General features: G+C 39.2%; 1 non-coding gene and 1 pseudogene across 1 annotated transcript; both read left to right on the top strand.

Annotated features, from left to right (window-relative positions):
* The first annotated feature begins 2,357 nt into the window (after positions 1-2,357).
* LOC103593197 lies at positions 2,358-3,775 on the top strand (annotated as a pseudogene).
* Positions 3,776-5,427: 1,652 nt separating this feature from the next.
* On the top strand, positions 5,428-5,501 carry TRNAI-GAU. The gene has a single exon. It is a non-coding gene; the product is annotated as a tRNA-Ile (tRNA).
* Positions 5,502-12,809: the final 7,308 nt, after the last annotated feature.

Genomic DNA, 12,809 nt, shown 5'->3' with positions numbered 1-12,809 from the left:
AAAAAAAAAAAAAAAAAAAAAAAAAAAGAAATGGCCACTACCAAATAGTACAGGGACACTACAACCAGAGTTAGGTGATATATTCATTTATTTATACATTAGGCATTTAACATGTGCCATACACTGTTCCAGGTGCAGAAAATACAGCGGTGACCAAAAAGACAGGGGTCCATGCCCTTGCTGAGCTTACACTTTTGAGGGACGGGTGAAGACAGATGATGAAGAAGATCAATAAGAATATTATATAATATACGTAGGAGGTAAGTGCTATGAAAAAATTAAGATGTGAAGGGATGTATAAAGAGATCCAACTTAAAGAGGGTTCCAACTTAAAACAGGATAATTGGAAATCAGAAAAGGGGGCACTTGAGAAGGTGACACTTGAGAAAAAAACTTGAAGGAAGTGAGGGAGTAGGCTATGCTTGTATCTGAAGGAAGAGTATTTCAGGTGGAAAGAAAGCAAGTGGGAAGGCTCTTAGATGGAAGCATGCATGGTATGCCTGGGAACAGCTGGGGTGGTAGAAAAAGAGTGAACAAGGAAGATGACAGTTGACAAAGGGGTCAGAGAACTAAGAGTGGGCTAGATCATGGACTGCTGCACAGGCTTTTGTAAGGACTTTGACCTTTGCTCGAGCTATGGCTTGGGAGCCCTGGGAGAGTTTCAGAAAATGGATGATAAGATCTGAATTCTGTCTTAAAAGAATTGCTCTGGTTACTGTGTTAAGAGGGAAAAGGTGGATGGAGAAGCACCAGTTAGGAGGCTATTTCAGCAATCCAGGCAAGAGATAAAATGGTAGCATGGCCCAAGGTTATAGCTGTAAGGGCCATCATAAGTGGTCAGATTGTGCATTTATTTTCAAGGTTGCACCATCAGCGTCTTCTGATGGATTGAATGTGAGATATTAGAGAAAGAGAGAAGTCAAAAATGATTCTAAGGTTTGGAGCCTGAGCAATTGGGAATAATGAAGACAAGTGGATTTGAGGAGAGTGGAAATCAAAAATTAAGTTTTTAACATTTTAAAATTTGAAATATATATTAGATATCCAAGCGAAGGTATTAAATAGACAGCTAGGTGTACAAGTTATAATTTAGGGGAGAGGTCTGGGCCAGAGATAGGTTAAATAAAAGGAGGACAATACTGGATGTGGCATTGTAGAAGTCACTAGTGACTTTTACAAGATCTCTTTTGGTAGTGTCACGGAGGATGAAAGCTTGATAAGAGAGTTGGTTTAAGAGAAAATGGAAAAGAGGGAACTTCTGAGTTCCCTTGTGCATCACAAGATGGAGTGATGCACTCATTCCTATTCATCCTACTAAGAAAAACTCTGGACATTTTTAAAAGATGATGACAAGAAGGCAGAAGGACTAGGGACCTTGGAACCTGAGGAATGACTCAGTGCTTGAGTGCTGTCATTTGAGGCCTAATGGAGAGCTCGGGTTTTCACCCCTTCTCAATAGAAATGAGGTGCCTCTCCTTTCCCATGGTGAAAACAAGGTAGCAACGTGGTTTTCCACCCCCAACTGGCAGTAATGAGGCAGTGCCCCCTTCCTGACATGGTGTCAGAGGAGGCCAGTTAAAACAGCAGATCTGAATAAGATACAGAGTCTCATCACATAACACCCAAAATATCCAGGATACAAATGCAAATCACCTGACATAACAAGAACCAGGAGAATCCCAAATAAGAAAAAACAATCAACAGACTCCAAGACCTATGTAACACAGATGTCAGAATTATATTACAAGGATTTTAAAGCATCCAACATAAAAACGCTTCAAAGAGCAATGATGAACAGGCTTGAAATGAGTTAAAAAATAGACAATCTCAGCAAAGAAATAAATGACATAAAGGAGAGCCAAATGCAAAGTTTAGAATTGAAAAATACAATAACTACAATTTAAAAACTCATTGGATGGGCTCAACAGCAAAATAGAGAATATGGAAGAAACAGTAAGTGAACCAGACAATAGAACAATAGAAATTATCTGGTTTGAGCAACAGAAAAATAGAGTGGAAAAAAATGGTCAGAGCCTGAGGGACCTGTGAAGCTATAACAAGAGATCTAACATTCTGATAGGAGACCCAGAAGAAGAGGAGAAAAAATGTGGAGCCGGAAATGTAATCAAAGAAATAAGAACTGAAATTTTCCAAAATTTGGGAAAATACATAAACTTTCAGATTCAATAGCTGAGCAAACCCAAACAAAGTAAACCCAGAGAAATTCATGCCAAGAAACAACAAACTTTTGAAAACTAAAGAAAAAAAAAAAAATCTTGAAAGTAGCAAGTTAGAAATGACACCTTACCTAGGGAATAAAAACAATTTGAATGAAGGCATATTTCTCATCAGAAATCATGGAGTCCAGAAGGTAGTAGCACAATGGTTTTTTTTTTTTTTTTTTTTCTTTTTCTTTTTTTGTGACCGGTAAGGGGATCGTAACCCTTGGCTTGGTGCCCCCCACACCGCGCTCAGCCAGTGAGCGCACCAGCCATCCCTATATAGGATCCGAACCCGGGGCCTCGGCGCTCCCAGCACCACACTCTCCCAAATGAGCCACAGGGTCGGCCCAATGTTTTTTAAGTGCAGAAAGAATAGAATATATTCAAAGTTGAGCAGTAAGAAAAGCCCAAACAATTCAATTGGAAAGTGAGCAAAAATCATGAGGAGGCATTTCACTGAAAAGTTGACAAATAAACACATAAAAAGATGTTCAACATCACTAGCCATTAGGGAAATGCAAATTAAGACTATAATGACATATCATTATACCTCTACTACAACAGCTAAACTAGTAAAACAGTGATAATACTGTATGCTGGCCAGGATGCAGAAAAACTGGATACATTTCATACATTTCTGGTGGAGGTGTAAAATGGTATAGTTGCTCTGGAAAATATTTTATCAGTTTTTAAATAAACTAAACATACACTCACCCTATGACCAAGAACAAGTTCAAGGTCCTGTCTGAGAAGGAACAGAAGGGGCCCATGACTGCCCTGTGTCATTGCAAAGGCCACCTGGTATCAGCCATTGGCCAGAAGAGCTTCCTGTGGATCCTGGGAGCCTGCGAACTGATGGCATAGCCTTGATCGACACCCAGCTGTACATCCACCAGATGAGCAGCGTGAAGAATTTCATCCTGGCCACGGACGTCGTGAAGAGTACATCACTACCACACTACAAGGAGGAGAGCAAGACACTGAGCCTCATGTCCCGGGACGCCAAGCTCCTCAAGGTGTACAGCGTGGAATTCACGGTGGGCAACGCCCACATGATGTTCTGGTGTTTGACTGAGACTGCAGCCTCATGGTGTACATGTACCTGCCAGAAGCCAAGAAGAGTTTCAGGGGCGTGTGCCTGCTTTGCTGGACAGACTTCCAGGTGGGCACATTCTGAAGGATCCTGTGCCAGGGAGTCACCGAAGGGCCCACCAAAAAGTCGGTGGTGTGGGAGAACATACTGGATGGTGGCATCAGGCTTCTGCTGTGGGTGAAGGAGACTACCAGCGACTGCTGATGCTGCGGAACTCGTTAACCACCACGCGACCCCACCACACTTGCCTCAAGACCTGCGCTTTCCAGATGCTGCTACGCGTGGACCATTGCATCCTAGAGAACACAGTGCGGAGCGTCTTCGACAGGGAGCTGCTTGACCTCTGCCTTTGCCTCGGCACCATGGAGTGTGTGACGAGCTGTCCAGAAAGATCGGCACCACACTTGACATTGTTCTGAAAGACCTGTTGCAGACGCACGGTGTCGCTACCCACTTCTAGCTCCGGGGATGCTGAGGCTGCCCCTGTGCTCTGCCATCCCCCTTTTGTACAAAACACAAAGAAAAGGGGGGAAAGGTAAAAAACGATTGATACATGCATTAACAAATGGATCTCAAGGACATTATGATGAGCGCAAAAAGGCAATCTCCAAAGGTCACATATTGTAGGATTCCATTTATGTAACATTTTCTAAATGAGAAAATTACAGAGATGGGGAACAAATTAGTGGTTGCTAGGGGTTAGAGATGGTGGGTAGGAGGGGAATGGGTGTGGCTATAAAGGCATAGCAGGAAAGAGATCTTCCTGGCAATGGAATAGTTCTGTATTTTGATTGATGTGGTAGTTACACAAATCTGCATACATAGTAAAATGGCATAGAATTATTCACACACATTGTATCAATGTCAATTTCCTTCCTGAATTTAATATTGTACTATAGTTTGTAAGATGTAACTATTGAGGGAATCTAGGTGAAGTTTACAAACGACCTCTCTGTACTATTTTTGCAACTTCCTGTGGATCTATAATTATTTCAAATTAAAACGTTTAAAAAAAAAGAATGGGAGAAGAGTAATTGTAGACGTTGAATATAGACAATTTTAGTGAGGAATTTTGCTGTAAAGGGGAGCAAAGAAATGGGGTGGGTAATGAGCCAGGAACAGTGCCTCGAAAGAAGTTTTTTTAAGTGATTTGATGGGAGCAATAATAGCACGGTTGAAGCTGATGAGAAAGAACCTGTAGAGGGAAAAAAAAAAAAATGTATACCACAGGGGCGGGAGAGAACTGCCAGAAGGGGATGGGATATAGTGAACAAGTGGAGGGGTTGACCTAGCTAGGAGTGGGGACAGTTCACCCATAGGAATAGAAGAAAGGGTCAGTATATATACAGATTTATACTACACTCTAGCTGAGCAGATGCAGTGGTAGAAATACGTGGGCTTTGTTTTCTGATTGCCTCTATTTTCTCCGTGAAACCGGAAGCAAGGTCATGAGCTGAGAATGAGGATGTGTGTGGAGGTGTTAGAGGTTTGAAGGGAGAGGAGAAGGTATGAAATAGTTGTCTAGGAAACCAGCAGAATAAATGGACTAGGATATTATGTGATTTCCTGGCAACATTAAGTGCCCACTTGAGGTCCGTGGTCTTGAATTTAAAGTGAGAGTGTCATTTTGTGTTTTTCTCCAGCCATGTTTAGCTCCAGGGATGTAGGAGAGAAATAGGAGTTATTGGTAATGACAAGATGGAGGCAAGGGGCTGCAGTTAGGTGGAGGACAAAACTGCAAGAGGGAATTCAGAGGAATCAAGTGGCTAGGGTGTTGCGAGGATCAGGTATTGAGATATTGGAATCGCAAAGAATTAAGACAGGATTAATTGGGCATAGTGACAGTGAGACAGAAGCTGAAATCTTGGAGAAACTGGAGGGGCACCTGGGGATATATAGCAAGGTAGGATAGTGGGTAATATATCCTGTGACAGGGAATTTGAAGATGGGGATTCTTAGAGAGGAGAAGGGAGAATGATCTGAAAGTGGCAGTGAGGGTCCTCAGGCTATGGGAGAAAAAATAACCACCATATGAGTGGGCTGTAAGGTCATTGGGTAAATCCATATTAGAGTTAGATCAAGAAGGTGAAGGGTAGGGGGTGGGGTGGGGCTGGCTGGTTAGCTCAGTTGGTTAGAGCGTGGTGCTGATAACACCAAGGTCCAGGGTTCAATCCCTGTACCGGCCAGCTGCCAAAAGAAAAAAAAATTTTTTTTCAGCAAACTGAAAGGATAAAGGAGATTTTGCTGATGACTTTGAGTTCTAGATAAAATGACCTTATCATTTATCATCCAATCTGGGATACTTTTGAGAATGACAGATGCTAAATCAGACAGGACATTAGCACAGCATGGGTAAGCTAGAATTATCCTGGGCAAATCTGGACTATGGTTTTACAGGACACAATAGAAAGATTTCAAGATCTGAAGAGGACTAAGATGTAGGGATAGGTTGGGGAAATACACAAAGCTGTATTGGGATTAGAACATGAGACACATGGATAATGACCACAGAGTCCCAGGGTTCTTGTGATGACTGTGATAGCAAACTTGAAGGGCATAAAGAGCTTAGCTCTGGTAACCTTAAGAGATAGTCATGGCACATCTGTGAGTGTTGAAAGAGAGAAATGGGGGCTGGGCAGGGCTTGCCCTTCACCTCTGCCAATGGAGATACACAGCCTTAGAGAGAAAAGTTCTAGTCCTAGCTAATAAAAAAAGCAACTTGATCCTAAGCCCCACTAAAGGATATCTTGATATATTTTTTTTTCCTTTTTGTCTTTTTTCATGACCGGCAGCGGATCGCAACCCTCGGTGTTGCACCCGCACCTCGCTCAGCCAGTGAGTGGCCGCCGGTCTGTATGTGGGATCCGAACCCTCGGCGGGAGCACTGCCGTGCTCCCAAGTGGCGCACTCGCCACCGGGCCAGCCTGATCTTGATATTTCTGAAACTCTTGGTGCTTCCAGTATGAATTGTTTTGGAAACCGAGACTGGGCTGATTACAGGTGAGGAAATTAACCGACCTAGCTGTGAGAGGCTGAGGATGGCAGAGACGAGGGACTTAGTTGTGTTTCCCACAGAAAATATAGGGAAACACACTGACATTAACAAAATTAGAATACCAAGCTCAATAGGAAAATGTATAGAGCCCCTCACATAGAGGCAAAAACCTAACTGTGCGAAAAAGAAAAGGTTAAGATGACACTTAACTACTCAGGGGCTCAGTCCTTATTCCTCTTTTCCTTTCTTTTCTATGTTCATTCTCCAGATGAGTTCATCCAGTTTCATAGTTTTAATTACCTCCAATAAGCTGATGACTTCCAAACTCATCTCTCTAGACCTAATTTCTCCCCTAAACTCCAGATCACATATCTAACTGCTTTCTTGAGATCTCAACTTAGATGTCTTTTTTTTTTTTTTTTTTTTTTTCTGTCTTTTTGTCTTTTTCCGTGTCCGGCAATGGATCGCAACCCTCAGTGTTGCCCCCGTACCGGACCGGGGACCGGCAACGGGATCGCAACCCTCGGCGTCGCCCCCGCGCCTCGCTCAGCCAGTGAGTGGGAACCGGTCTGTATGTGGGATCCGAACCCTCGGGCGGGAGCGCCGCCGCGCTTCCCAAGCGGCGCACTTATCCAGTGCGCCACCGGGCCGGCCCACAACTTAGATGTCTAATAGATGTCTCAAACTTAATATGTTCTGCATTGAACCCCTGACTTTTCCTTAAAATCTTGTTTTACCCCCAACATGCCCCATCTCAGTTAATGGAAAACTGTCCTTCCAGTTACTCAAGCCAAAATTCCTTGGCCATAACTTTAACTCTAATTCTATCCCCAGTTCTCTTTGACTTGTTTTGGTTTTTGTTTATTTGTTTGTTTTTTTGTTTCTCACACCCCAACATCCAAACTACTAGAAACTCATTTTGCTTTCTCTTCAAAAGATAACCAGGACTAATCCACTTCTCACCTTTTCCGCCACCACCACACCATTCCTAGACACCCACCATCTATCACCTGAATTACTGCAATATTCTCCTAACTGCTCTTCCTGATTCTACTCTTGCCACCTTATATTCTATTCACAACACAGAAGTCCAAGTGATCCTTTTAATTTTTTTTTGTTTGTTTAAGTCAGTCAGGTTTAGCAGTGGGGGATTGTATACCAACTTTAGTGGCACTAATGTTAATGAGTTCTGATAACCCACTACCATCGGACCAGCCAAAGTGATCCTTTTACAACACAAGTCAAATTACGTCACTCCTCTGTTCAAAACCTTCCAATGGCATCCCCTTCTTACTCAAATGAAAATCCATACTCCTCATGATGGCCTACAAGGAAGGCCCTCTGATCAGTACCATGAGTCACTCCATAACCTCTTCTCCCACCATTCTCCACCTCATTCACTCCTCTAGCCACATTGACTTTGTGTTGCTGTTTTTGTACCTGCTGTGCTCTTGCCACCTCAGGGCCTTTGCACCTACTGCTCTCTGACTGGAAAGCTCTCCCTGCCCCCGAAGACATCCCCTTGGCAAGACCTTCCACTTCATTTGGGTCTCTGTTATATGTCTTCTCCTTTTTGTCTATCACTCTTTCTAAAATACCACCCCCTTCATCATCCATTCCCTTAACCTGATTTATTTTTCTTCAAGCAATTTTCACAATACTATATAGTTCTCTTGTTGTTTACTTATTATCATTTCCTCCCTCGAGAATGTAAATTTCATGAAGACTAGAACTTTGTCTTTATTATCATTATATCTTTTAGCAGCCCTAACAAAAGTACCTGGCACATAGTAAGTACTCAAAATTTTGATTGAATGGAGATCAAAGTATAAATAATTATACAGATAGATCAAAATAAATTTTAAATGGGATCATTTATACATATTATTTTGAGTAAAATATTGGCTTTAGATTTATTCCTAGATACCTTGTAGGGTTTTATTCTATTACAAATGAGATCCTTCTTTAAAATTACATTTTAACTGTTAATTGCTACTATGTAGGAACTCAATATTTATATGAGACTCTTGTATCTAGCAACCTTATTGAATTCTCTTCTTTTCATAGCTTGTAGATTCTCATAGATTTTTTTTAATATAGGTATATCATCCGTGAATTATATTTTTATCTTCTTTTTCAATCTTTATTCCTTTTTTATTTTTATTGTGTTAGTGCATTCATTAAAACTTCTAATATCGTGTCGGGTAATAATGGCACTAGGTTTGCTATAGGTTTTGTTTTTTCACTTCTGTTATCTGCTGTGTTTTATTCTTCATTTGTTTTCAAATTATGAATGGGTATCGAATTTTAGTTGCTTTTCTACAACTAAAATGATCATATGGTTTTTCTCCTTTTTATCTATTAATGTGGTGAATTATGTTAACAGATTCTCTAAGCCACTCTTGAAATAATGGGAACTTACTTGTTCATATTTTTTAAAGATTTATTAGGGAATAAATCTGCTTGTATTTTATGCAGGATTTTTCATTTATGCTTACAATCAATATTAGCCTATAAAAAATTTTTTATGTACTGTCTCAGTCAGGTTTGGATCTCAAGATTATTCCAGCTTCGAAAAATGTGTGAGATTTTCCTAGCACCACCAGGAAAGTTGGGGTTATATATTTTTTGAAGGCTGGCTTAAACAAAAACTATGATAAGGTCATTTTCGCCTTTTTTGAGGGGATTTTTATTTTTTACTACCATTTTGACTTGTTTAATGGTTACTGACCTATTCAGCTTTTGAAAGATCTTTATATATTTTGGATACAAATCCTTTGTTGAGTATAGATTTGCAAATTTTTTATCCCAGTCTGTGTCTTGTCTTTTTATTCTCTTAAAAGCGTCTTTCTAAAAACAGAAGATTTTAGTTTTGACAAAGTCCAATTTACCGATGTATTCTTTTAGACCATGCTTTTGGAGTTATATATAAGAAATGTGTGCCTAAATCAAGGTTTAAAAAAAAAAAAAGATATTCTGCTATGTTTTCTTCCAGAGGTTTTATGGCTTTAGGTTTTCTATTTAGGGATATGACCATTTTGAGTTAATTTTTGTATGGAAAGAGGCATGCATCAAAGTTCATATGTATTTTTTGCATATGAATATCTAATCATTTGAGCACCATTTGTTGAAAATACTATCCTTCCTCTAATGAGTTGCATTGGCATCTTTGTCAAAAATCAACTCTGTGGGCCTATATTTGGACTCTATTCTGTTCCATTGATCTATTCACCTATATTCATGCCAATACCACACTGTCTTGATCACTGTAGCTTTATAAGTCTTGAAGTCAGTTGTTGTAAGTATTCCAACATTATTTTCCTTATTCAAAATTGTATTTGACTATTCTAGGTTTTTGAAATTAACATATAAATTCTAGAATCAGTTTGTCAATTTCTACAAAAAAATCTAATGAGATTTTGATTAGGATTGCATCAAATCCTCATATCATTTTGGGTATTGACATCCTAACAATGTTGAGTCTTTAGATCCATGCTCATGATATACCACTCGATTTATTAAGGTCTTTTGTAATTTCGTTCAGCAACTCTTCCTACTTTTCAGTGCACAGATCTTGCACATATTTTGTTAGATTTTTACCTCTAAGTATTTCATATATTTTGATGCTATAATAAATGGCATTTTTCTTTTATTGAATCTTAGATAGTTCACAGCTAGTATATGGAAATGCAATTTGTTTTTGTGCCTTAAACTTGTATCCTGCAACATTGCTAAACTCATTTATTAGTTCTAGTGGCTTCTTTTGTGAATTCCTTAGGATTCTCTACCTAGACTATCATGTCATCTGAGTATAAAGAGAGTTTTACTTCTTCCTTTCTACTCTGTATGCCTTTTATTTCTTTGTCTTGCTTTATTCCACTGCCTAGGATCTCCAGTAAAACAACGAATATGAGTGAAGAGCAGATATTCTTTCCTTGGTCCGGATCTTGGGGGCAAGTATTCAGTCATTCACCGTAAGTATGATGTTACATGTTTTTGTAGATGTTCTTTAACAGCTTGAAGAGATTCCCTTTTTTTCCCCTGGTTTGCTGAATTTTTTTTTTATCATGAAGAGATGTTGGATTCTGTAAAATGCTTTTTCTAAATCTATTGAAATAACCGTATGGTTTGTTATTTTTTTAATCTTTTAATATGATGAATTACAACAATTGGTATTCAAATGTTAAAACCGCCCTGTATTCTTTTTTCTTTTATTCTTTATTACCATATTCATTGTTACAAATCACACTTATTCTTTATGCCCCTTATCCAATCTCTCCCCTTCCCCCTCCCACTCCCAAACTGCCCCATATTCTTGGAATAAATCACTTGCCCATGATGTATTTGATGATTTGCTAAAATTTTGTTAAGAATTTTTGCATCTATATTCATGAAAGATATTGGTCTGTAGGGTTTTTTTGTTTTTTTTTTTTTTCTTTACTTGTTTGGGTATAAGAGTAATGCTGACCACATACCGTTAGTTAGGAAATGTCCCTCTTCTTCTATATTCTGGAAAAGTTTGTGCAGAATTTGTATTATTTTTTCTGTAAATGTTTGGTAGAATTTGTCAGTGAAGCCATCTGTGCCATGAGTTTACTTAGTGGGAAAATCTGTAAACAAAAATTTAATTTCTTTTTTAGTAATGGGGATGCTCAGGTTAACTATTTCTTCTAGAGTGAACTTTGGTAGTTTGTGTCTTTCAGATCATTTGTCCATTTTATCCATGTTGCTGGATTTACTGGCATCAAGTTGTTCATAATATTCCCCCATTATCCATTTAATGTCTCTGGGATCTGTAATGATGTTCCCCTCTTTCATTCCTGAGTCTAGTAAATTGTGTCTTCACTTCCTTTGTCATGGTCAGTCTAAATAGAGTTTTATAAATTTTATTGATTTTTTAAAAGAAACTGCTTTCGGTTTCATTGGGTTTTTTTTTTTTTTTTTACATATTTTAGTTACTTTTTTATTATTGGTTATAAATATTCATGGGGTACAAAGCTGATTGTCACCACTCATACCCAAGATGTGATGACCAGATCCACACTGGCAGTACGCCCATTACCACAAATTGCGATTATACCCCGCGTCCCCCACCCAATTATCACCAACCTCCCTCCCCGTCCTCCTTCCCCCAACTCCACTTTGTAACCCTAGTTATGCTTTCTCCCTCTGCAAATGCAATGCACCACTGTGGTCTCTCTTTCCTTCCTTCTTTCTTTCTTAGCTCCCACTTATGAGTGAGCACATGCGGTATTCATCCCTCTGTGCTTTGCTTATTTCACTCAACATAAGTTTCTCCGAGCCCATCCATGTTGTTGCAAATGGCAGAATTTCATTCCTTTTAATGGCACAGTAATATTCCATGGTGTATATATACCACATTTTCCTTATCCAGTCGTCCGTCGATGGACATTTAGGTTGGTTCCATATCTATATTGTGAACAGAGCTGTGATAAACATGGGATGCCAGTGTCCCTTCAACACGATGATTTCCATTCCTATGGGTATATACTCAGAAGTGGGATTGCTGGATTGTATGGAGGATCTATCTGTAGTTGTTTGAGAAACCTCCATACTGTTTTTCACAGTGGTGGTACTAATTTGCTGTTCCACCAACAGTGTAGGTGCATTCCCTTCTCTCCACATCCTCACCAGCGTTTGTTATTCTCATTATTTTTTATTATAGCCAGTCTAACTGGGGTGAAGTGATATCTCAATGTGGTTTTAATTTGCATTGCCCTGACAACTAGTGATATTGAGCATTTTTTCATGTACCTGTTAGCCATTTGTATGTCTTCCTTTGAAAAATGTCTATTCAGCTGCTTTGCCCATTTTTTAATTGGGTTATTTGGGTTTTTTTACTGTGTAATTGCTTGAGTTCCTTGTATATTCTGGATATTAATCACTTGTTGGATGCATACTTAGCAAAAATTTTCTCCCACTCTGCAGGTTATTGTTTTACTCTGTTGATTGTTTCCTTCGCTGTGCAGAAGCTTTTTAGATTGGTATAGTCCCACTTGTTTATTTTTTCTTTTGTTGCTTGTGCTTTCAAGCTCATGTTCATAAAGTCTGTGCCCAGACCCAGTTCCTGAAGTGTTTCACCTATATTTTCCTTTAGTAATTTTACAGTTTCGGGTCTTACACTTAAGTACTTAATCCATTTTCAGTTGATTTTAGTATATGGTGAGAGGTGCATGTCTAGTTTCACTCTTCTGCTTATGGATATCCGATTTTCCCAGCACCACTTATTGAAGAGGCAGTCTTTTCCCTGATGTAGGTTTTTGTTGCCTTCTTCAAATATCAGATGGCTATCAGACTGAGAGGTGATTTCTGGGTTCTCTACTCTGTTCCACTGGTTGACTGTCTATTTTTATGCCAGTACCATGCTTTCTTGGTTACTATAGCTTTATAGTATAATTTGAAGTCAGGTACTGTTATGCCTTTGGCTTTATTTTAATTTTAATTTTTTTTTTTTTTTTTTTTTTTTTTTTTTTTTTTT

Source organism: Galeopterus variegatus, unplaced genomic scaffold (assembly GCF_000696425.1).
Source record: "Galeopterus variegatus unplaced genomic scaffold, G_variegatus-3.0.2 Scaffold1298, whole genome shotgun sequence".
In the NCBI taxonomy this organism is placed as follows: Eukaryota; Metazoa; Chordata; class Mammalia; order Dermoptera; family Cynocephalidae; genus Galeopterus; species Galeopterus variegatus.
The sequence above is the reverse complement of the archived record's forward strand: the minus strand, read 5'-3'. Positions and strand labels throughout refer to the sequence as shown.